Here is a 22,793-nt window from a genome sequence, read left to right on the forward strand (position 1 = left end):
ATTGTAGAACAGTGTTATTATACTCTTAGGCGCGCTAAATGTTGCTAAGACCTTAGCTAAGCACTAAGATTTTTAGTAATTCCAATGTGACACAAAATTTAGGGATGGCATAAAAGACTTTATTTGAAGAAAGTGTATTTTTTGTTCTTCTTTTGCCTGGTTGCACCAACAAATCTTAAGCTCCAGCTTATCTAAGCTGAGCTTGCAGATCCATAATTTTCGAATTTTAGCTAAGCACGTCTTAACTGAGACGAAGTTTAACATGCAATCCTTTTTGGCAAGCTGAAAATTGATCTAAGACTCAATGGTGCAACGGGTATGTTTCGTAAGCTGAGCTTAAGACACGTCTTAAGCTTAAGATAATTTGGTGCAACCAGGCATTAATGGCAGTACAGACTCGTTTGTGTAATATTTTATTTAATGATAGAGTAATTTCCACATAGTAACATATTTCTCAAATTGGGTTCTGTACCGCTATTCTTTAAAATATTACAAAAATATGTCTGCCAAATAACTCGACAAAATATTCAAAATTAAAGCTTCAATCTTGGAAGGCGTTTTCCGCGCGCTGGTGTTGCATCTTAAGAAATTTGCGTAGTCGATATTAATATGATAAACCGTATTTCTGCGACTAAACTATCAATTAATATTAACGTTATCAACAAAGCGAGAAAACAATTGAAGAAATCAGTGTCAAAAAATCGTATAAAATATTTTTTTATTTACATATATCTAATACATATACATATTTTTTTTTACTTTTAAAGAGGTGTAAAGACAGCTCGCGTCCGAGGTAGAATAGAGCATAGGAACCCGGGTAGTCTAAATAAACTAGTACAAGAGGCGCCAGACAATATGTCACAAGAATACTGGCAGAATGAAATCACAGTTTTTAAAGTTACTAAAGATGACACTGTCAACAAATGGACCTTCTCGGGTCTAATTGACAAAAGAACTTAGATCCAGTGTATGAATTTGCCAACCTATTATAGAAGGCAGTAGCCGAGCAAAATGCCAAATTCTGCAGATATTATTAAAAAGAAAATAATAATGACCTGGTTGCAATACAAGAAACACATACAGAAAACGAAGTGCAATTGAACTCAGGAGGAAAAGTCCCAGGCTATGAACTACTGGGTGCTACCTGCGATGGATAGTAGGGTGTAGTACTCTACGTACGCACAAACATAAAAGATGCAGCCCTTATGTCCACTTCTACCAAGAACAACATCCACGAGATAACAAGTTTGAAAATTGGTGATATCAGAATAGCTAATATTTACCAGACCCCTACTTAACTGGCCTACACATGTTCTTAATACCTACGAACAGCCTGCTATATACGTAGGGGATTCAACAGTCACCATGAGATGTGGAAGTACTCTGACAATGACAAAAATGGCTTGTCCCTTCTGCAGTGGTCAGAAGAACATGGTAGCGTCCTCCTATTCGACACCAAAGATTGAAGCACTTTCAGATCTGAAGCTTGGAAGAGGAAGTATAACCCCGATCTTTGTTTTCTTACCACTGCCGACAAAGGAAATCCTCTACCAGCATCAAGAAAGGTCATGTCCGATTTCGCCCGTAGCCAGCACTGACCCAGTCTGATCAAAATTGCCATTACCATTCCAGTAATAAATTAAAGTCAATGAAGGAAAATCTATTCATGTTACATTTACAACACGAAGAGGAAACTGTCCTCCTGTATTTTTAAACAATCATCAATTACCATCAGCCAACGAGGTAAAATATGAAGAGAAGTATCCATACTTACTCAAATGTGGTCTCGAGGTAAACCAATTTTTTTTGTAATTGAGGTAAAATATCTTGGTATTTATTTGGACAGAAGTCTCATATGGAGGAAACATATCTGGACCAAGAGAAAGCAACTGGGTCTCAAATTCAGAAATATGTATTGGTTAATGGGCCGTTCATCAAGACTATATCTGGATAATTAATTGTTGCTCTGTAAGGCAATACTTATGCCAATCTGGACATATGGGTTGGAACTATGGGAAAGAGCCAGTCATTTTAAACATCGAAATCATCCAACGCCATCGAAATCATCTAATGACAATTCACGGTAACAATCAGACAAGTTGAAGTATAATAAATATACAATAAAATGTTTTAATAATACTCATCTTACTCCTAAGGAAGATAAAGCCAAAGACACAAAAATTATAATAAATATATTTACTAAAAACACACGTGTTTTTATTACGGTGTGAAAATATATTCTTTTCACACCTTTTCTTGCACTGATATATTTATATACTTCGTCTAATTTACTAACCGTTGCACGTCATCCGCGTCATAGCCTGTGACGTCGCATGATACCAGCACGAAATATTTGGCGGTAGGTGTGTTCTTTTTTAGAATCATTTTGCCGAGTACACTGGAATTAGAGCCACTAGACATATTTTATTATATACGCGTAGAAATAATATTTTAAGAATTCTATTAATGTTAACCTAAAGAAGTTCACAATAATATGTTTCATTTAATTTGTATAAATAGATTATAAAGCGTTTTTATGAAGCACATCTGTTCGAAACACACTGTAACTGTAATCGAACCAAGGTGACATTTTAGAATAAATTGGTAACATTTATTTGACAGTTGCGGTGATGACACTTCATATTTGTTTATATTCTTTACTATAAGTACCTATCTGTTCTATTATATTTACTGTTTTTATTATTTACTTTACTATAAAAAGATCCTCTACTATAAAAATATAAATTTCACTTAATTTTATCACGACTTGGAATAATCGAGGTATCTGACAACTTTTTATTTGTTATTGTAGACATATACAAAGAAACCTATCGGCTACTCCCAAGAGTTCGGAGCCGTTTTTTAATAATTATTAACAATGCAGTGCAAAAACGCTTGCACTGCAAATCTTAAATGATTATAACTTAATTCTTGTTCTCTATTTCTTAAGTTTGTATTTATTTACATTGAATATTAATTTGTTTTTTTGTATAATCCACGTTTACAATAATTATGTGATCTATTTGATTTAAAGTGGATTCAGGATTTTTTTATACCTTGGCAACTATGTCAACTTAGATCTGTGGCGTAGATAATGACGTGCAACGGTAAGTAAATTAGACGGACTGTACATAACTTGAAAGATTTAGCAGCTAAACGCCATACTGTCTGTATGCGCATGCGCGCAGTATTATGAAATTTTACTTTCAATCGCGCCTAAAGAAGTATAACTTCAAAAAAATTTCAGTTATTACATCGTTTTCACACCCCAGATAAGGAAACGTAACTATTACTATTTATTAGCAAAAGTGACAATACCTAGAGGTTTCCGCAAAGAGTATATTCCTGGATGGTCTGAAGAGAGCGAAAAACTGTATGAAAAATTCTATGAAGACGTAAAGCAGGAAATTGCAGACGAATTACTGAACAGGATTAACACTTAACTATTTTTATTGGGAAATAAGCCACAATTAAACTGAAATACTAATTTTATTAACGTTTCGACGCCCAAATCGGATGTCGTTGTCAAAATACAAAATATTACTTATATTAGGATTAATACTGCTAGGCACGAGAAATAGACTGAGACAGTTGAAAATTTAGATATCAATAACTGGAGTAGATAAGCTCTCACTGCTTCGAAAGCTAGTCAGTAACCTACTCGATCACCCAACCGATCTAGTACATAATACCAAACCAAGTGGCGTCCCTTTTAATGTCTAACTCAAGAGCAATCCAAAACTGCTAGCATACAATTAAATTTAAAAAAGACCTCAAGAATTTAAAATCCACTTTTTCACTTTAAACAAAGTAGTCCAACCCTTTCACATGTGATGAAATCACGGAAGATGTGGATGAAATCAAAACAAGAAAAGCCATTGGCTTGATGGTATTCATAAAGCACAGTAGCAAATTTACTAAACAATGACTTGCAAGGTTCTTTTCAGGCATTCTTCAGAGGGGAAATGTTTCAGAACCGGAAAAGTTGAATGTTTGGATGGATATTGTTCAACATAGGCTTATATGTCATAAATTATTCCTGCAATTCAATAAAATGACCACTTATCACAAAATATTTTTGTTTCAACAAGATGGGACGCTTCCAAACTGTTATCGGCAGGTTAGAAATTTTTAGAATGCGAATTTTCCAAATCGATGGATTGGATGTAGCTGATTCATAGAGTGGCCCGCTCGTTCTCCGGACCTTAAACCGTTAGATTTTTTTTAGAAATTAAAACTTTTTCTTTTAAACTGGATAATATATATGTCAAAGTAAAGCCTACAAATATTTTAAGACCCAATATGCCACGTGTCACGATAAATTTCATAAAGCAATTTCATAAAGAAACATGTTTGCTATAAAAGATCGATCATTAAATTTTAAGTAGTTCTAAGGCAAATTAATTATAAAACTTCAAGTTCTTGGATTTTTGTCCGTTAGTGTATATTTTCTTAAAATCTATGAAATATGTTCAATAGTGTCCGGACTATAAACGATGCATTTAAGGGTTGTTCTTTTTGCAGTGAGTACAGCTCAATTATAACCAAAATTAAATTTGCGCTGTAGCCACTATTAATTTCAGAACGTAAATTTGTTTGTCCTTTGCTCAAAATTCTAGGCGATCCCTTCTCAGACAGTGGGAAAGGTGAACGGAAGGGGCTGCAAGGTCTCTTCTCGAATATTCAAAATTGCAAATGGCCGATGCGACATCGGCGTGATTCGTCGTTAATTAAGTTTCGGATAACCAGCAAGAGTCTATCCAATTTATTAAATTGATTAGTCCTGATGTCAAGGCGATTGGAGGATTTTCAGAAGCTAATTTACTGCTGGTGAATCGAGAAGTCAAAATTGATTTAAAATGCAGTATATTATAAAATACTCACTGTAACAATTTTTTAAAAACTTTTTTATTAGAGCTTTAGAGATATTGTAGACACTAACGTATGATGTAGTACGTCTGCTTTATAGATTTTGAAAAGGAGATTGATAGTGCCCAACATGATAAAAACTCCGCCGTTGCCTGGTCCCAAGTCCAGGATGAGAAAGTGTAACGGTCCACCCGTTGTAATATCATTTTTAGTTCTTTAATTATTTTTATAATTATTTTCTCTTGACCTCCCATTTAAATTCTTTAATTTCTCGTAAAGGACTTCTTACGTGACGTCACACTTCGGTGATGGAACGTACTATGTACGCCACCTATCGAGCAATAGTCTTTCGTGTTCTGAGGTCGTCCTTGTGACAGACGGAAAGAAACTCAGCTGAGCTTTCACTTTTAGTTGGGAATTATTCAGAGTGGCATGGGACTAAATTTAGGTCAAGTACAGGTTAATACCTAGTTTAAAAAAATGTGAATTCCACTCCAACCCATTGAGGATTATTTGGGAGAAATAAATATTCTTCTGTTGTCACTCTTTCATGGTGAAATATATACTTTTTCCAATTAAATCTTATGTGTAAATTTATTCACTAAAATTAGTAGTTATCTTTAATTATTCCAAAATCTTTCAGAGAAAATCCTAACCCTAATTTTTAGCTTTGTATCTGTATCTTTTAGCTTTGAATTATTCCATTATTAAGCAATATCTGATAATTATTTTAAAGAAATCATATTTATTCTGTATTTAAATCCCAAATCCACGTGGTTGTAATTAGAAATTCTCACGTAAAGTTTGTCAAGGTTAAGTATTCAGTAATTTCTTGTGCCTAACTAATGAGTTTTTTTATTACTATCTGTACCAAAAACACTTTCTTGGTTTTTCTTCTATCTTTCCTTGGATTCTTTTTTTTTTCACACACTTAAGAAACTGAAGTAAACGGAAATTTTGTCTTTTTAGCCACTCCCTTGAAAACTTAGACCTCCCAATACCATCGGAGCGGTAGGACAATTTCCAACCACTAGTCACTATTGGGTAGTAATTTTGGGAATAAGCTATTTGGGGGCATTCCGGCTCCTTTTCATTATAAACCTGGACCTACAGGAGGTACCATTTCGTACCATCCAGGTGCTCATTTTGGGATGCAGTAGCGGACTTTTAGGAGTCATTGGATTTGTTTGGGAACATTTAGTGATGTGTTTTAGTAACTATTGGTTTTTTTTACATTTCAGACTCTCGGTTTAATGCACTGTTAATTAATTTTTTTTTTCAGATTTAGTTTACCTCTGGTTTTTTTATATGACATATTTGTATACTATTGTATTAGGTTCCCAAACTTATTTACGATCTATGGTAAGTTACTTGTGTACACAAGGTAATAAGCCTAGAAAATTAGGTTTTTATACTTTAATATTGGTTTGATATTTATTTTGTAATATTACTTGCTTGTTCCCCAAATATTTTATTTATTCGCTTTATTTCGATTGTTCGGTTAATTCGTCGTTACTTTATTTCATTGCATTTTCTCGGTTAATTTAGGTCATTGTTTCGGTATTTATCTTAACTTCATTACTATAACTTTATTCATTTGTATATTTAACATTATTTATTCATTATGGTATTTTCTCTTAGTGAGGCTTGGGCCTATTTATTTGTAGTATTTTCATCTTTGTCAGTTTCAATTTAGTGGTACGTAGCAGGCGTACTATAACCATTTGGTAGAAGACTCCTGTGAGTTGTACCCTATATGTAAGTAAGATGTACTTATACCTGTAATTTTGTAACAGATAACATTATTGTAGTTATCTCAAATATAACTTTGTATAACTTATGTCATTTTAGAGTCACATGATATGCACTTTGTGTAACTCAGAGATTGTCAAAGATCTAGCAGTTATTTTTAATAAATATTTACGTATTTTGTATATCATTTATTTTTATTATTCCTTTATGTTCATTATTACAGGTTTAATATATTTAATATTTGACAGCAGTGTAAAATACCTGGGAGAATGATCGAAGATCATTTTCATGGCGCCCATGATTTGTTAGTTTTATTTATTTTGTTCGTCTTCAGCAATTATTCATCTTCATTCATTTTCAGTACATTATTCTCATTTTGTTATTTCACCTTTTAGTCATCATTACTATCTACTTAGAGCTACTGTTCTTCGACAGGCATTCAAACGAGCCGTATCCATCCTTGAGTGTCAAGTTGTTCTCTTGCATCTATAGCTAGCCAACTCTATTCAGTTTGCCTCTGTCTCTTCATACTTCTACGTCTATCCCTTTTAATTCCCCTTTCTTCAGTACTACTGCAAAGTAGTATTTTTCCTACTTCGGCTTCTCAACGTAAAAGCCACTTCACTCTCTTCTTTACATCCATATATTTTCATTATTGTCCCATTTTGTCCCACTAGTATTTTAGTTCTCTTTCTTTTTCCTTACTTCTGTTGGAGTTTATCACTCTCTTTACCTTCACTCCAACAGAAGTTCTTTTTTTTTTGTTATAAAAGGATGAGGGTTAAGCAAGGGACTAACTATTCCTTCTTGTAAAAAAAACATAATTATGAAAAGGAAGCACATGCCTCGGATAAGGACGGATCTTTTAAGACGACAAAGGACAATGAATACTGGAACCTGGAACGTACTAAGCCTATATCGGCCTGGAGCCCTAACTCAGGTGGTCAAAAAACTTGAATCCAGAAACATGGACATAACTGCCTTACAAGAGGTTAGATGGACTGGAGAAGGCACACTAAAAACTAATAAATCGGTAGTATTTTTCAGCGGAAGCGAACGGGAACATCAATTCGGCATTGGCTTTATAGTCAGGGAAATTCTTGTGGGGTCAGTCTTAACTTTCAAACCCGTTAATGAAAGACTCTGTTATATCAGACTCAAAGGACAACTACATAACTATTCCCTAGTTGCTGCCCATGCACCGACAGAGAAAAAGGAAGAGCATGTAAAAGATAACTCCTATGATAAACTAGAGGAACTGATAAATAATCTACCCAAACAGGACATGCATATTATCTTAGGATATTTCAATGCAAAGATTGGGAAGGAAGCAGCGTACAAACCAACCATAGGTAACCTTAGTTTTCACGATGTCAGCAACGATAATGGAACAAGGTTAATAGACTTTGCAGCATCCCACAACCTACTAATAAAATCGACAGTGTTCGAACACAAGAAAATACACAAACAAACATGGGTCTCCAACGACGGCGTCACAAGAAATCAGATCGATCATGTTCTAGTAGATGCCAGGAGGGGTAGTAACTGTCTAGACGTAAGAAGCCTAAGAGGAGCTGATGGAGACACGGATCATTTTCTGGTAAAAGCGAAGAAACGGACAAGAATAGCGTCCAAAAAAACACATAAGAATATACTAACACAATTATGGAATACCGAAGTTCTACGTAATAAGGAGACAGAACAGAAATTTCAAAAGGCAATAAAAATCACTCTAACACAGACATAAGACTATAACAACATAGACTCAGCTTGGAAAAATATCAAATTAGCTCTGACAAGCGTATCAGACGAAATACTAGGACACAAAAAGAAAACAACAAAAAAATGGTTCGATGATGATTGCCTGAACTCCATAACAGCAATAAATATGGCTGGAAGGAACATGCTACAAAACCCCTCGCAAAACAACAATGAAATGTATAGACAAAGAAGAACAGAGACAAGAAAACTAATGAAAAGGAAGAAGAATAATCAGAGATATAGAAGAAAAAAGAAAGAACAAACAAGCGAGACAGTTCTTCCAAGGAGTTTCAGATATCAAGAACGGGTACCAAGCAAGAACAGGAAACTTCCTGCAAAACGACAGCGGGCAGCTTATCACTGATGACAAGGAAATGCTAAAAACCTGACAGGAATACTTTTATCAACTATTGAACGACCAATCTAGCAGAAATACTTCAAACATAGAGGTACATACAGCTGAAATAGAAGACCAATACCCGACATACGAAGAAGTAATACAGGCAATTAAAAAACTTAAAAATAATAAGACACCAAGTAGCGATGGTATATCCGCAGAGTGCTTAAAACATGGAGGAGAAGCGTTGTACAGTTCTATATACAAGCTAATTCAAGACATTTGGAGAGAAGAAACAATGCCAGATGAATGGAAAGAAGGGGTTATTGTACCAATACACAAAAAAGGAAACAAAAAGCAATGTATTAACTACCGGGGAATAACACTCCTAAACACCACCTATAAAATCCTTGCAAACATCCTGCTAGAAAGAACCAAAAAATACACAGAAGAAATCGTTGGAGATTATCAATGCGGATTCAGACCGGGCCGCTCTACTATTGACCAGACATTCACAATAAAACAGATAATGGAAAAATGCTGGGAGTTTGATCCTGAGCTTCATCAGATGTTCATAGATTTTAAACAAGAATTTGATAGAGTATGCAGGGCTAGACTGTGGACAGCGATGCGGGAACTTGGCTTTCCAAAACAACTAGTCAGGTTGATACGGATGTGTATGGAACGGTTACGATGTAAGGTGAGAGTTGGACAACAATACGCGGAGACATTTGAAATAAACAATGGACTAAAACAGTGAGATGTACTTTCACCACAACTCTTCAACTTAGCTCTGGAGCACATAATCAGAAGTGCAAGAATCGAAAAACCGAATACAGTATTTCATCGAGAAAGACCAAACTTACTACTGGCATTTGCAGACGATATCTATCTAATAGAAAACACACGATTAAGGATGAAGGAGACTTTCGTGAGGTTCGAGAAGGAAGCAGAGAAGATGGGGCTCCAAATCAACGAAAACAAGACAAAATATATGTATATGAGCTGCAATAACCAAAGCAGAGACAGAATCGGTCAGAACATCACCATCGATGACTTTAGCTTTGAGCGCGTTAGAGAATTCAAATATCTTGGAACAACAATAACTGAAGACAATAACGGATCACAAGAAATAAACAACAGGAATCAGGCGGGCAACAGATGTCTTATTACCCTCCAAAACCTTATAAAATCACAACAACTAACAAGATATACGAAGATAAAAGTGTATAAAACAATCACACGACCCGTTGTGATGTATGGAAGCGAAACGTGGACGATAACAAAGGCAAACGAAGAGAGACTATGTGTTTGGGAAAGACAAATCCTGAGGAAGATCTTTGGTCCTGTGCTGGATGAAGCATCAGGACAATATAGGATAAGAACTAACAAAGAGCTCGAAGAACTTTACCCAGACGCCAACATCATAAAAGAAATAAAGTCCAGAAGACTCCAATGGGCAGGACACCTCAGAAGACATTCTGACCAAAGAACAGTAAGACTGGTGTGGGAGGAAGTCCCAACTGGAAGGAGACCACGCGGACGCCCTCGACTCCGATGGAGAGATAATATAGCAGGAGACCTAAGCACTATGGGCGTGGAGAATTGGATGGAGGTTGCTCAAGATAGAAAACAGTGGAGGCATGTTGTCGAGTCGGCTAAGACCCACGAAGGGTTGTAACGCCACGGAGTAAGTAAGTAACATGATAGACTGTTTCAGTACAGTGGAACCCCGATAAGTCGGCCCCCGATAACCCGGAAGTCCGGCTAACCCGGACCGATTTTCATCAGATAAACATTTTGATTTTCAATATTTTGTATTTTTCAATTTAATTGTGGCTTATTTCCTATCAAAATAGTTAATTATCAGACAAACCTTTCAACAATAAAAATGTATGTAATATAATATTTCAGAGATAATGTATACAGTTGAGTCCGCGAGTCTTTACCCGTGCGTCATTAATACCTGGCGAGATAAAACACATACTTTTTATCTAGCATCATTCTCTTCCACGCATGAAACTCATGATATGACGTGCTGACGTTTGTTATTAAGTAAAAACACATGTTATTTTTATGAACCATCTAGATTCAGTGCATTGAAAAGAGATAGGTACAAAAAAAGACGATTCGGTATGTTTTCATATTTTAAGCACAATTTGTTTGACGTTTCTGCTTTGTTTAATTTTGTGGCTGTCAGTCAGTTGAATTTTTTGCGGTTTTTGTCGAATTTTTGCGTCTTGAAGTTTTTTTATATTACACAAACAGTTGTTTTCACAACTAATTTTATATTGGGCTTTGAAACTTTAAGGTAAATAATTATATTTTGGCAATTAATATTTAAAACATACAAAACTAACGTCATTCACACGGTTAAGAAATGACTGTGTTTAGATTTCCGTCAAAGTGAATAAAATAACAAAAATAAAATTTATGTTATTGAATTTTTTTATAAATTGTTTATTTATTTATTAATCAATAATAATAAAATAATTTATTAAGCTACTTCAAATGTAGCTGTAATTCTGCACAAAAATTTTGAAGCAAAACTTACATTTGACATTCTATATATTTGATAACGTCAAATTTTATAATAAAAGCCGTAATCGGAACAGTAGCCACTTTCTCTCAGTTGTTGTTGCGTGAAATAGATTTCCGACTTATTTCGTATGCTTTAAATGATGACGCACGGGTAAAGACTCGCGGACTCAACTGTATGTGTGTAATTTGAACTATACGATATTAAAAATGACTCATAGCACACGCCGCAGAAACAACAGCCACCTGTCTGTAGTACCTATTCCTTTTTATTTCAAACTGTCTTAGCATTGTTTAGGAAAGACTATTTACAAAATTCTTTTATACACAATGGTCTTTAGTTTTCACTGTTCTTAAATAACATTACATCATTGTGACTGTGACTGTATTGTGTGTCTTGTATTGTTCCTTACGTTTGTGTTTGGTGTTTTTTTTTAGTAATTTTAATGAGTAGGTACTGTGCATATTTATAAATATATTTCATGTTATTTCAATTCTAACGGAGTTTATCTGTAAGTATACCGTATTTTATTAATTTTTACCATATTCTCCGGCTATCTCGGATTTTCGATAACCCGGATCGGCCGCGGTCCCGATTAATCCGAGTTATCGAGGTTCCACTGTATCTAGAAATGATTGGAGTCGATGATAAAAATCTGAGACTTATATACATATCTATATATTGAAATAAAAAGCTTCTATTCTGATAGACGGCAAAGGAACAGAAAACATTTTCATTTAAAGAGGTATGAGACAAGGTTTTGCGTTGTCCCCAACTTTGATTAACGTGTACTCGGAAAAAATATTTAACGAAGCCTTAGAAGGGCAATGTGGAGATCGAGTTGGGGAGAAACTATTAACAACATCAGATATGCAGATGGCACAGCGATCATGGCTGAAAGTATTGAAGATCTTTCAATTCCTTATAGATCGAGTCACTAGAGAATCCTCCAATAACGGACTTGGCATAAATACATCAAAGACAAAATTACTTGTGGTTAGTAAACAAGACATTGGCCCTATGTAACTAATTATTGTCAACAGTGAGCCGATTACAAAAGTTATCCATTTTAAATATCTACACTCAACGAAAAAGATACGTAATATCAATAAAAATGTTAATTCAGACAACAAAAGCAATACTTAAAATTTGTCTAATTCTTGGTTTTATTGGAACAACAAAGCGATGTTCATCAATTCATTATTTTCGTTAGTTGATCCAATGTATTACGTTTATTGAATGGATGAACATCCATTTATTAATACATAATACTTTCATTATATATACCATAATATCACTTTATTGATATTACGAACACTGTTCACTAAGTCAACGAACACTATTCATTGAAACAACAACGTCGTTAATTGACCGACGAAAACTATTCGCTGTGTCAATAACAGTGTTATTTCACCTAACGTGTACTGCTTCATGCATCCAATAAATTTCGTTTATTTCTACAATTATTTCCGTTTATTTTTACAATTAATTCCGTTCATTCCCACAATAAATACGGTTATTCATACAAGCAATTCTATTCATTCCTACAATCAGTTCTGTCCATTCCTACTATGAACGTATTTTATATCAAATAAAAATGTGTACCATTTTTATTCGGTTGCAATGCGAAGGCAAACCAATCTTACTTTTTAATTAGAATACGGAGTGCAGTCCAGTTCCTTTAACCGCGATTTTCTGCTCTTATTGGAGCTTCATCAGAAGGAACGTAGGCACTGTTCTCCATACTCCAACTAAATTGCATCGAGAGGTTTTCCCACACATCGCAACCAAAGTGATGATAATAGGTGGCAAGCGCCATCTGGCAATTGAAAGACGAAGCAAGTTTTCAATCCTAATAGTAAATTAATAATATTGAAAAATATTAAAAATCACTAAAAGATTTTTAAATTGAAAACTTATTGGTACATTTTCATGGTAACACCTCCAAGACTTCTATAATTTGCAAGTCATATGGATGCTGCAGTGAAGACGAAGGGGAAGGAATTCTACACCTTGCAATTCACATCCCACATTTTATATCAATTATTATTGAATGCATTAGCATTAGATCAATGTATGATATTAAATTGATTAATAATAATTTTGCAAATCCGCTTTTTTTGTCCTATACCTAATGGACTTTACACTGTGTGATTTCTCATATGATTTCACTTATACAGTGTGCTGGAATTAGTATTACCCCCCCTTATTAACTTATTTATTTTTAGCACATAAGCAAAACGCTCGGACAGGTCGATTTTTAAAATAATCAAAGTATATTATAACATCAATGTTTCGAACTTTACGCTATCCTTCTTCAGGTGACAGGCACAACTTTGATTTTTTTAAATGGGAAAGTACATCATGTGTCAGCTCATTTAAAAGCGTTTGAAATAGTGATTCCAAAAATGTATAACACTTTAATTCTTTTTGAGAGCGCAGGTGCAAAATTTCGAACGAATTCTTATTAAACGCATTTATTTATTTTTTGGAATCCTGAGAAAACTAATAAGTATTTTTGGAAAATTTAAACGCAGAATAAAAGACTACATTATTACCAAGGGCTGAAAGTCCCTTAGAATAAACAAAAAGTTTCTTTTAAATGGTATATTTGAAATTAAAAATCATACTAAATTTTCTCTTTTTCACCCCTGTGACTCATTAAAATAATCATTATAGAAGTTCTCAGGGGCTTCAGACCCTCGATAATACTGTAATATTTTATTCTGCGTTTAAATTTTTCAAAAATACTAATTAGTTTTCTCATAATTCGAAAAAAATTAATACAATAATAGACACACGAAAATTTTCTTCCAGTACGGACTACACTTGGAAACGAAATGAAATTATTCGCCACATCTGCTGAGGTAACAGCATTGTTTAACAAAGAATTTGAGTGTAGGATATTGGATAAATGAGACACTAAATCCTGATAAAGAAACTAAACTCGTATAGACATTGCAAGAGGAGCATTTATGAAACTTAGATCTATCCTGTGCAATTCTCAGATAAACTTACAACTTACAACTAAGAATAAAGTTCCCAAAATGTTATGGGTGTCCCATATATGAATGTGAAATTTTGATCATGAAGGTTAATATGATAAACAAATTAGAAGCCTTCGAAATGTGATCATGTCGTAGAATGCTCAAAATATCATAGGTGTAATTCACACATGGATGTCTTAAACAAAAATCTTCTTTTCTTCTTCTTCTTTTGTCCTTTAACTCGTCCAATTTTGAACATATAGGCTTCCCCCAGTTTTCTCCATTCTCTTCTGTTTTGTGTTTTCTGTTTCCAGTATGTTCCTCCTATCTTTCTAATGTCATCTCCCCATCTCATCGGGGGTCGTCCTCTTGCTCTCTTTCCTGTCCATGGTCTCCATTGTTGTATCGTGCTATTCCACCTATTGTCAGTTTGTCTGGCGTTATGACCTACGAAGCTCCATTTTAGCCTGGCTATAATATGTTGTCTTGCGTCTTTGACTTTTGTTTTATTTCTTAAGAAGTAAGATATAAAACTTAAACAGAATAGCACATATAAAAAAGTACAAATAAATAGACAGCATGATAAGGAATCGTGTGCTATACGTAGCGTTAGCCTACGGCTCCACGGGCGGGAAATTGACGCTAGCAGTAGCAGTAAAATGAACTTAAGGTTCCGCGGAACGGAATGGGAATAGCCGAACTGAACCGACTACGCACAAGTCGTGTAGTCGGTACAGTTCGGCTATCCCTATTCCGTTCCGCGGAACCTTAAGTTCATTTTACTGCTACTGCTAGCGTCAATTTCCCGCCCGTGCAGCCTTAGCCTTACTGAGGAACACAGTGTAAGCCGCAGTAAGTTACCAAAGGCTGTCATCAGGGGGAGTTATATCTCCTTTCTTATGGAATCTGGCCATGCATGGGCGGTAACTGCACTAAGCAATAACAGACAGTATGTCCTGGACTCTGCGGATGACCTGGTCATCTTCATCATCATCATCATCATCATCATCATCATCATCATCATCATCATCATCATCATCATCATCATCATCATCATCATCACCATCATCATAATCACGGTTCTACAGTCCTTAGAGGGCCTCAACCTTCTCAATCTTTTTGTGCTATTCTGCTCTGTTACTTGCTAGGATTTGCCACTTAGACTTAACAACACCGATCTTCTCATCATCCTTTGTTACTCCATATTTGCTCTGCCTCATCTTCTTATTCCCACTGCGCTATAAGACTCATTATCACCATATTCGATTCCAGAGCTAGGGCTGCATGTTCTGCCCACTGCAGACGGTTTCGCCTGATTATACCGGTATAGCTTTGCACGAAATTGAAAAAGGTATTCTACTAAACGGGTACCGGCCAAATAACATCAGGTATGCAGATGACACCATAGTATTTGCCGACAACCTAGAAGACCTACAAGTCCTGATGAACAAAATCACGTATTACAGTCAACAATATTGACTCAATATAAACGTAAAGAAGACAAAGATTATGATCATTATCAAGAAAAAGATAACAGAAGGTCAACTCTACATCAACCAAACCCCTGTGAAAGAGTAAAGCACTACAACTACCTCGGCACCATAATAAATGAAGAATGGACCAACAACCAAGAGATAAGAGCGCGCATCGGAAAAGCTAGATCAACCTTCAACCGTATGGGGGCCTTTTTCAAGAGCTACAACCTTTCTCTTAGTATAAAAGTAAGAATGCTAAGATGCTACGTCTTCTCTGTCCTTTTTTATGGTGTTGAATCATGGATCTTGAACGAAGATATGTGCTGAAAATTGAAAGCATTTGAGATGTGGTTATATCGGAGAATTCTTAAAATCCTATGGACTGATCGGGTCACAAATGGGGAGGTCCTTAGAAGAATGGGGAAGAAGCGAGAGGTACTAACCACCATGAAATCTCGAAATTTGGAATACTTTGGACACATTATGCGAAATGAATGAAGATATGCCCTCCTTCAAGCCATCCTCATCAGCTATTATTTATGATGCTGAGAATTGGTATGAATTAAAAACAAAAGCAGAATGTGATCTACAACTAATAAAAGAATGGTTTGACTACAAAATAATAACAATCAATTTTAAGAAAACTGTTTATCTACCAATATTTAACTCTAACTTGACCACTGATCTTTTCAAACCCCTTCAAATATCACATAATAAACAAAATTTTTATATTAAACCCGTAACAAATGTTAAATATCTAGGAGTTTTTATAGATACACATCTAAAATGGGACTTTCACATTAAATATATCATTAAAAAGCTACAGTTTATCCTGTATAAGTTTAAACATCTTAAAAAACACATACCTAATATATACCTTCGCACACTATATTACGGACTAGTAGAAAGTCATCTCCGTTATGGTATACTGGCTTGGGGAAGCGCCCTAAAAACACACATTCTCCCACTGGAAATCATACAAAGAAGATTTCTGAAAATTATTATGTCTAAACCATACACCTACTCTACAGATAGATTATATAAGGACAGTAATATATTTGACTTGAAACAGTTATACTTTCTTTGTGTGTCTTTAAAATATCACACCATGAAAACAGACAACAATTTACCATCACATGAGCATGCTACAAGAGGCAAACACCTTTATATGATTCCGAAAATGACAAAGTCCTTCTGTCAAAGAAGTTTTCTATTTCTAGCCCCAAAAATATATAATCATATCCCCAATGATATCAAAAATACTAAGAATGTTCTTCTATTTAAAAAGAAATTAAAATCATTTCTGATGGAACAAACAAGAAATTTTTGTGACATCATTATAGTAGCTTAAATTTACATACATTAAAAAACAAAAAAAAATAAATGAAACTCTAGAGTCACTACCAATTTTTATACCTATATTTCAAATTTTATATTGTTTTAAACTGATTTATTTTGCTTATTATTTTTATCATATTTAATAAAACATGCGTATATACACCATTCTTCAAAAATATTACTAACTAATTGAGCCATACATAATTGTTTAAAAAATTAATTATTCGTGCTTTATTGTTAAACTAAGTATTTATTTTATTGTTTTTATTACATTATTTATTCTACGTATCATATTTACTAAAACATAACTGTGTATTTACAATTAAAAAAAACGTACCTATCTATTTATTGTATTATATTATATTGTATTATGTTGCTATTTATGTTATTTACGTTAATATGTTATTATTTATTATTTTATATCATATTTACCGAAACAGGTGTATCCACACCTCTCGTAGACCTTCGGGTTAATTTATTCACTTTAGCTGTAAATATCTAAAAAGATTGTACCTATTATTGTTGAATAAATTATCCAGATTTAGCCATACGGCTCACACTCCCTTTAAGGGGAAAATTGACTCATCCCAGATACCTACGGTATCAAAAGGATTGAGCTCTGGTGGGACTCTTTCCGTGTTATCGAGCCCTAGGTGACTTGGAATGCAGGTGTATCTCCCAGAAATTTTCGTACGCATCTGGCCGTCGCGAGTAGTACAGATTATAATAAATTATTATTATTATTATTATTATTATCTTGCAAGGAAAAATATTTGGAAAACGAGGTCCAGGAAGAAGAAGAACATCCTGATTAAAGAACCTCATTACCTGGTTCAACACAACATATGTGCAGCTTTTCCGCGTTGCTGCAGATAAAGTGAGCCAACATTCGTCATGGATAGGCACATCAAGAAGAAGATAGTGGTATCTTTTTTGGTCCATACCCAGCAGTGGGAGTGTCAAATAGCATCGTCCTCAGCCTTAAAAAGCCTGAATTCGGAGGCAACTTAATTCTCACTGAAAAAAAAACAGGTTAAACACAGGGCAAAATATGTATAAGAAGGCTGAAGTACTGGAGAAAACAAGCAGGAATCAACTTAGGGTCGTAACAGGCTTTCTTACTGGTCATGCTAAGGGACATAAGCTACAGCCCTGTAGCAGAGTACCTGAAACAGTCAACGATATCTTGCATGACTTCGAGGCATTATATCGCAGGCGGCAAACACTTTTAGGATAGTACCACAGATTAACCCAACACAGATGCGAAACCCTGGCGATGACTCTGGTACCGAGTTTTGGTAAACTCCTCCCACTTTGAGTTACCAAAAGGGTAGTGGCTTAGTAGCTCGCTTAGTATGTAGGCTTAAGCTTATCGTCAGTTCCTGAATAACCTCGACAGTACATGCGCTTATTGTAGTGTTAAATTGACGGGCTGATTATTGGGAATTTTTTCTATTTATCAAGTGTGTTTAAATAGTTTAAATATGTTTAGTGTTATATTTTAAAAAATGGTTGGATATAGTGAAGGGTGTTCATCTAATACGGGTCAAGAAATATCATTTTTTAGATTGCCAAAGGATGAAGTAAGGTATGTAGTGTCATTAATAAATTGATTTACTTTCTAAATACTGATTAAGCGGCATATTACTTATATCATATTAATTATATTAATCTCGAAACTTACATAAAATAGTTACTCAAGCTATGTGTGTTACAAATAGTTCCAATAGTATTTTTTCAAGAAATATTTTGATAAGTGTGAAAAAATCCTGCCTTGAAAAAGTTGAAAACAGTAAATTTTAGTTACTAGAAGAATGAATAACGCCCTGATACTGAAGATTTGTTAGAGGAGGATTTAACTAGATACAGAATTTGCGAAAAGCATTTTGAAAATAAATTTTTATGCTCATCTTCACGACGAAAACTCTTGTATGACAATGCTTTGCCTTCAATTTTTACCGAATCTAAAGATATCTGCGCGAATACGTCTGAGGAGCCACCGAAAAAAGTTCAAATATTGTCAGGTAAAAAATAAAGTAAATATCAATAATAAAAAGATATGATTTTTCAGATAAGAATATAATAATAGAATATCTAATAGAATAACGCCTGCGGCGGAAAATTTACAGGTAATATCCTCTAAACAAGTTTCTATCAGCCCCAGTAAGGAAAAAGATGGACACATTTCTACAAGAATTACAAAAGATGTTTCCCAGTTATCACCTTCAGTATCATTACAAACACCAGCATCTTTTATGTATAACTTGCCACGTGAATATAAACTGAAATGTAAAATCAGGTTTTTAAAAAGAAAACTTTTGAATAGAAAAATATGTAAAAAACAAAACGGTACAAAACAAGAGTTAGAGCAGTTTAAAAAATTATGTGACAAATTTCTTAATAAATCATTGGCCGAAATTGTAAAAACTCAGGCACTGTTGCAGAAAAATTCCCAAAGGCCAGAAGATATTCTCAGGAATACAAACAATTCGCTCTCACATTATACTTTTTTGGACCAAAAACTTTCACTTTTTGAAAAAAATTCTTTATTTACCAACTAAACGTTGTTTATATAATTAAATATGATTATATAATTAAATGACCTGGAACTTGAAAATTATTATATTAACAACACTTTATCGGGTTTTGTTCTGGAAGGCCATACCTGGAATTCCCAAATTACTGTCATCAAACGACTGTCACTTTTCTAATACCTAGTTTACTTTCTGTTGTTTTGTTAAGGACAAAACTTTGTTTTGTTTTGTTTTGTAGCGTTTACTTTCTCTTGTTTTGTACCTACCTAGAATTCCCAAATTACCCTATTATATTTATATCGTGTTCACTTCCAAGCAACTTTTTATTATTGTTCAATATACACAGAAATTTAATAAATGACCATTTATATATAAATCTTTAACGATTGTCACTTTTCTAACAGTTAGTTAACTTTCTCTTGTTTTGTTAAGGACATGCCTAGAATTCCCAAATTACCTATTGTATTTTGATTTCCTTTTTCGTTTAACACATAAATTTATTAAATGACCAATGTTTTGTTAAGTTTTGTTTGTCTTAATTTTTAGTGTAAATATAGTAAATATCAAATCAGGTGTAAAAGTAAGTATTATAGACCAAATGAACTATTTTGTAAGTTATCAATTGTATTGGTGCAAACACCGGCACAACAACTGTGCTCCTTAGTTTCAAGGTTACCAATTTTTGTACCGGCATCATAGCATAGCTTTCGCTTCTGTGTTGGGTTAATCTGTGATAGTACCAAGTGACCCCAAAAATATATGGTACCATCCACTAGACCTATATAAACTGGTATAGGGTTCCAAACCCTAGATTGGGTAACATGAAAGAATGGAAGATGTACATAATACAACTGGGTTCAGTACGGCCAGGTTATAACAGACGGCTTTCGACATTTTCGAATGATCAAAATGTGGAGTTTTTTAGTTGATTATCTCTTAATTTTTTTATGTAGAAAAGAAAACGTGTTGGTTCTACTAATCCTTTTGGATAATTTTGCGTTTAAATAATGAACTTTTTTAGTTATTTCCTTTTTATTTCTAAGATAAAATAACTTCATTTCATCCATTTTTATAATAAATGTTTACTACGTTATTTGTCTTTAAATACTGCCACTTTTCGTTTAAAAGTATGAAAGAGAGTTCGCTTCCGTGTAGTTGAACAAAAAGTACGATTTAGTGTGTATAAAACAAAAAATCGACAGCAAAACACTTGCAATTCTCATGGAAAACGCTGCAAAAGGTTCCATTCACGGAGAACAAAAAAGGTCATTACATAATTCAAACTTACAATTATTTTTAAAAGGCCGGTGAATATGCTTTTTGAATAGATCCTACAAAGATGCCACTTGAATCTTTCAAACCGGAGTTAATTGCATATAATTTTGCAGGTTTTAATAATTCACATGCGTATTGAAGTTTCAGGAACTTACATGTTTGCAATCATTATTAATTATTAAAAATTTGTTCATTATTTCATCTCTTAGAAACAACTGATTTTTTTCTTAATGATAATATTTTAAGTCTGAACAATTTATGTGTATATATTATTGTTTTATGGTAGGGGAGCAAAGTATGATAAATTTGCAGTCTCTCGAGCGTTATGGTGACCTATTGGGTTGTGATTATTAGGTCCTAAAACCAAAAAAAGTTAAGTAAAATTTTCCACTTTAGTGGCGACTTTCCATTTTTTTGTTTAAATTTTTTATTTCCAACAATGGTTTTTTCCGATTATACCTCCATCTATCCATAATTCGAAAAAATATCTCGAATAAAATTTACTTATTTTTACGTAAAGAATCCAAATCTGCAATAAAAAATTAAAGGTCCCATTTAAGATTTTAAAGTAACCCCCCACACCACCTTCGTGGGAGGTCGTGTTTAGTACCATTCGATAGATTTTTCAAAAACATTTTGAAAGTATATTTTGCAGTTTTTCGATCTGATGTTCATTTTGCAAAATATCGCAGGGTTTGTAATTAAAATTTGAAATTTAGCCCCCACCACTCACCGTGGGGTCATGTTTAGTACCAATCAATAGATTTTTAAAAAATATTGAAGACCTATTTTTTAGTTTTTCGATCTGACGTTCATTTCGCAAAATATTCGCTTTTCTTGTGAAACTTTTTGACTCACCCATTTCCTTACGCCCCGCTCAAATCGTCAGATTTTTTAAATATACACTCTTTTATATGTACTTACCTTATCTTAATCTGACAATTTCGAGTATTTTTAAGGATAGATTTTTTTTGGGTCCCCCTTAACGAACTTCCCTGTGTTAAGGGGGGGGTATAGTTTGAAATATTTAATTTTTTTTATTATTTTAAATAAAAGTGCATACTTTCAAGAATACTCTCTGAAAATTTCAGATTGATCGGAGTAAAATTACCCGAGATACAGAGTGTTGAATATCCCTACTTTCGACCGGCTTTGCCGCGGCTTCGCGCCAGCACGCTTGAGCGTAGTGAGAAACGTTAAACAACTGTTCCCCTTCTCTTTTGTAGATTACTCCGCAATTCAAAAAACATATTCCAATGTTCATCACTTTACGATTTGGCAGACAAATAAGAAGATGAAGATACAGTTGTCAAAACTTAAAACGCATTTTTCTCAAAAATGCTTTTTCAAATGCGGTGAACATTGTAACTGAAAAACTACTTGACCGATCTACCTAAAATTTTGCATAGATTTTCTTTAGACATTTCGTGAGGTAACAGCGTCGAGATATTTTTCGTTTTGTGCTTATTTTTTGTTCAAAAATATTAAATCTGTTGGTTTCTCAAAATTTTTATCAAAAATTTCGTATTTTTGACTTCTGAGTGATACCAAAAATTCAAAAATCATTAAAAATAAAAAAACTGACGGTGTTACCTCGTGAAACTTATAGGCTAATTAAATCTTTTTCAATTTTTTGTTTTGTATGATCCAGTGATGAGTTCTGATGTCCACCGCAAAATCCATTTTTTTTGAGCTGCCTGCCAAAATTTTTTACCAATGGCTTATTTTTCAATATTTTGGATTGAATTTTTTCTTAAATATTCTTCGAATTGTACTTAATATGTTTATTTAATTTAAAAATAAAATAATTCTACCATAGCTTCGAAAAAAAATCACAAAAATGTGCTTGATATGTTGATTTCAAACCATACCCCCCTTAAGAGCCAATATGTGGTATAACGGTCTGAAAGTCATTATATTTTTGCT

Source organism: Diabrotica virgifera, chromosome 8 (genome assembly GCF_917563875.1).
Source record: "Diabrotica virgifera virgifera chromosome 8, PGI_DIABVI_V3a".
NCBI lineage: Eukaryota > Metazoa > Arthropoda > Insecta > Coleoptera > Chrysomelidae > Diabrotica > Diabrotica virgifera.